Genomic DNA, 4,859 nt, shown 5'->3' with positions numbered 1-4,859 from the left:
GCACATTTCCAGTAAAAATGTTGTCTCTGCCGAGGTTTGAACATGCTTTCTGTTGTCGGAAAATGAAAACTATGCAACCCGATGTGTTTCTCTTTCTGCCTTGGCTGCCAGACGCCAGAGCCAAATGTGTCGCCCCACTGCTAGGGGCTGTGCTCCCTGCCTTCTCAAGCACCTCTTCGGCTTCCTCCAGGGGGCGCTGTTCAGGCTCACCTGCCTATGCCAGAACCTCTGGGCACTTCCAGGCCCAGCCCCTCAGGAAGGGAGCAAATCAGGAAGAAACTCAAGGGGTTGCCAGACTCACCTGGAGGAACACACACAGAGGCATCGGACCTGTTCAGGTATCTTCTGAGGCTCCGCCCCTCTGACCTTCGAAAAGACAAAATGGGAGAAAGGACAGGTTCCATCGAAGCTGAAACCAAACATGTTGGCTATCTCAATGACCACTGAATCACTGAATCCACCGTATTTTTCCACTTTTGAGTTGTTTCTGGGCTGCTGCGGAGCCACACCCTTCCTGGGTTTAACGGCTCTGCTGACAGGCGGTGAGGAGGAGGCGTGTTGACTTTTCGCAGGGAAAATAGTGGTTAACGGGGGATGGGTGGACCTGATTAGTAATCGGGTGATTTAGCTGATGAAGGACGACGTTCTTTGGGTTTTTCCGGTGGCTTGCACTTGAACTTCGGCTGAATGAAGTAGGAGGAGGGAGTAGAAGGAGGAAAACAGCTCTGAGAAGAAAGGGGTGGGGTTGGCTCAGAGGTGAGCCCCTTTCCAGGGACAGGTGGAGGTTTGGAAGGAGGGAGGATGTCGTCCCATCCTTCGTTTGAAGCTCTTCATCTGTGTGCATTCACTCGCTTGCTCGCTCGCTCCCTCGCTCGTTCCTACGTTCTACGTAGGTTCTCTCTGCTGGAAAAACAGCACACCCACTGAGCCGCAGCCCCCCTGGCATGAGTAGACCTCAGGCTCCATAGGGGTCCCCAACAGGGGTGTGTGCAAACGACATGAGGTCATAATAGCTACTGTTTATCAGGCATTCTCCGTGTACCAGACAATGTTCCAGGTACTTTCCACGTATGAAGTAGTTTATTTCTGTCAACAATCCTAGGAGCAAGGTTCCGGAAAAATGGAGGCACAGAAATGTAAGGAACTCACCCGAAGTCGCACAGTAAACAGATTTGTACCTAGGCCGTCTGTCTTGCCTTTTACCATCAGGCTCTCTAACTCTGCTTTGGAAATGAGGCGGTTCTGCTTCCAAGGGGAAGCATTACCAGGAAGAGGGATTCTTAAATCTGGATCTGGAGGGAGGAGGGAGTAGGGAAGGGAAGTTTTTGAGGTAGAGGAAGCGGCAACACAAGGCCCCCCCAAATCGGGGGTGCTTACCACATGCCAGGAGCTACAGAGAAACACGGGTCCTGAGAGGGGGGATGAAGGAGAGGCAGGCAGAGCCGGACGATGAAACTTTATCCAAGGAGCAGGCACTGATGGTCTGATGTGCAGTGAAGGAAGAGCTCTCCGGCAGCTCAGTGGAGGATGGGTTGTGGGTGGGCGTGGGTTAGAGCTGGGCAGAGTGGATACCTACTGTTTCACCTTCTCTTCCCTTCGCCCTGATCTTCCCTGGGGACAACCACCCACCCACCCTTGCTCTCAGGCCATGTGATTTGGCTGACTCCAGCTGGACTTGAAGGGAGGGCATATGACTCGGGTCTGGCCAATCAGCTTCTTTCATCCCCCTGGCCACCGGGATTGGCTCAGGAGCGTACGTGGGACCCAAATCAGGCCAGTTAGACTCAGTTCTGGGATTCTTGTTAGTTAGGGAAAAGAGACTCTTCCTACTGAGGCTGCCGAGCTGGGGATGCATGCCCGGAACTGCAGGGGCCGTACCGTCACTATGTGAGAAGCATCTGCCTCAGAATGAAGCTGCATTTAGTCTGCTAGGGCTGCCATAATAATGGCCGAGAGGCCGGTGGCATAGACAACAGGAACTAACTTCCTCACAGTTCTGGAGGCTGGAAGTCTGATAGCAAAGGGTCAGTAGATCAGCTTCTTCTGAGGCCTCTCTCCGTGGCGTGCAGATGGCCAGCTTCTTCCAGCGTCCGCACATGGACCCCCTTCTGTGTCTGTGTTTACCTCCTCTCATAAGGACACCAGTCATTAGGTTAGGGCCCATCCCCATGACCTCATTTTACCTTAATTACCAATTAAAAGACTCCATCATAAAGTACAGTTACATTCTGAGGTACTGGGGGTTAGGACTTTAACCTCTGAATTTTAGGGAGACACCATTCAGCCCATAACAAAAGCCAACACGGAAAAAGAGATAGAGTGAGAGACTGAGTCTTGACCTCATTTGAGCTTCTGGATCCAGCTGTGCCTGAAGCTGAAGCTAATACTATCCTGCACTCCTGAATTTCATGAGCTAATAAATACCTAAGCCCCATCCCCTCTCCCCTTTTTTTCTTAAACCAGTTGAGTTGCTTTTCTGTTACAGTTAAAATTCCTGAGTAATACACAGGGGAACCGGTTAGTAAACTACTAAATAGTCTACCTGTAATTAAAGTACAGCTCTCAAGGATAGTGCTTGTCTGTCCAATCCCAATAGCTAAAAGTAGCAAATGCAGAAGAAAACGAGCCAGTGGCAGCCTCCTCCCACGCAGGCGGAATCACCAAGGCTGTGCAGAACAGAGCTGGAGAAACCTCCTTGGCCACCAGCGCTCCTAATGTGTAGAGTAGGCTGGGGTGAAGAGGGTGAAGACAACAATGTAGTTTGGGTCTTAAGGCTTTGAGAAGGGAAGACGTTATTCTGAAGAGGCTTGTGGGGGGCGGTGAAGAATGAGCTGAGGTAGCACGTCACCGGTGGGCAGGGGCTGCTGGGATGCTCAGATGGACCTCGAAGGCACAGCGACTTGGCTCCAGCAGTGCACAGGCAGGAGTTCCAAACAAGCACAGCTCTGGGCTGGGCTTCCAGACACTTCAAGTGGGGGGCTGAGCCGGGAGAGGCATGGCCGAGGCCGTCTCCATCAGCCACCCAAAAACGGGGAGAAAAATAGAAGTGGGTGAGGAGGGGGTCGGCATCCAGTTGCTTTCGTCTTGAAGCGGATGCCCTGACTTTCTATGGCTTTTGACTCTGCTATTCTCACTGCAGCTGAGTTGAGCCAGGGTCTCTTTGGATGGAAGAAGGTTTTTGAGGAGCCTACTCAACACCAGTCCTCAGCTTCCCCCAGGGATGCTGGGAGGTGGTCCTTCTGGCAGTAAGATGAGGGCGACGTGGCCTCGTGTATTCCGACGTTCCAGCGTTCACTGGGGGTTCTGAGCCTCACCAACCTGCTGACTCGGGTGTCCTTCTGGCAGTAAGATGAGGGCGACGTGGCCTCCGACGTTCCAGCGTTCACTGGGGGCTCTGAGCCTCACCAACCTGCTGACTCGGGCGAGGGACTGACCCTGACTCGGCTTCTTTTATCCTCACGTTGGCGAAATGGTCCTAAATAATCTCAATCTCACAGCCTTCTCGTGAAGCTTCAGTGAAACCAAGTAGTAATTAAGGGACAGGCTCTAGAGTCTGGGTCTGAATCTCAGTTTACTTACTTACCAAGCTGGGTGACCTTGGGCAAGTCACGTACCCTCTCTGAGGCTCAATTTCCTAATATGTAAAATGGGCATAGCAATAGTCCTTACCTCACGGGGTGAGAGCGAGGATGGACCGAGACAAAGCACGTAAACTTCACGAGGGCAAGGGATTTTGTCATTTTATTTTATGTTAATCCTCGCTGCCGGTCCTGGGACATTAGGACTATATAATGGGCGCAATTATTGTTGTTGTTACAATTCCTAGTTGTCTGGCATTGGCTGAGGCCGTTCTCGGCGGCATCCTACAGATCCTGTCTTTGGCCTTGCGGTCCAGGCGGGGAAGGCGAGAGCACCTCAGCTGGCACGCTCTGCCTCCCAGGATGGGTTACAGTTCTGATTCTGCCAGAGGCCCGGGGACGTCCTGGGCACTGAGCAGGCCCCTCCTGTGCATCGTTGCACCGTCTTTGTACCACGCCACGCAAGCTAGATTCATTTGTCACTCGCACGTCACAGAGGAGACAGGTCGAGGTGCAGAGACAAGGTGAGTGAGACCACGCTTCCGGGGCTGGTGCACGGGGTCCGAATCTGAACTCATGTCCCTCGGCCCCCTCACAGGGCTGTAAGGCGGAACTGGTTGGACAGGTGGAAGGACAGAGTCGGCGAGTGAAGGGCAGGCCCGGGACGGCTGTCGGAGAGGCCGCCAGAACGAGCTGCAAGGACCAAGGCCCCTAACTTTTGGCGGGTGCTGCATCCTGCTGCTCTCTGCCCTGCTGAATCCTTTAGCAAGTGGCTTGATCCACCCACTCTCAGCAGAAAGGGGACCCGAGGGGCCCTTTCCTGATGGAGGATAGAGAGCAGAACCCGCCCCCGCTCCCGCCGGCGGCGGCCTTCGAGGCAGATAAAACGCCCCAGCAGCGTCCCCATTGCACTAAAATCCGCCTCGTAAATGGCCTCTTTCCTTCTGAACCCACGAACAGCAGAGAAGATGGTGGTGGATCCAACCAGAAGCATTTCTGCAACGTGACCCTGTTCTCTAAGTCAAGAGCAAGCAGAGCAGTCTGCTGGGTGTCTGCCTACCGGAGGGACAAGCCTCGGCCCTTCTGAGAGGTCGGGGTTGGGGTGGGTGTTCTGGCCCCTGCCCTTGGGTGGCGACTGCCTGGGACGCAGACTGAGAGCAGGGATGGTCGTGCACATCTTCTTCCAGTTGTTTTTTTTTTGACTGAGAAAGGAGATACATTTTGGAAAACAGCAATTAAAAATGCGTTATTAGGAAGGAATTTCTTGGATGATTCTCAGAA

This window comes from Pteropus alecto, unplaced genomic scaffold (genome assembly GCF_000325575.1).
Source record: "Pteropus alecto unplaced genomic scaffold, ASM32557v1 scaffold40, whole genome shotgun sequence".
Lineage (NCBI taxonomy): Eukaryota > Metazoa > Chordata > Mammalia > Chiroptera > Pteropodidae > Pteropus > Pteropus alecto.
The sequence above is the reverse complement of the archived record's forward strand: the minus strand, read 5'-3'. Positions refer to the sequence as shown.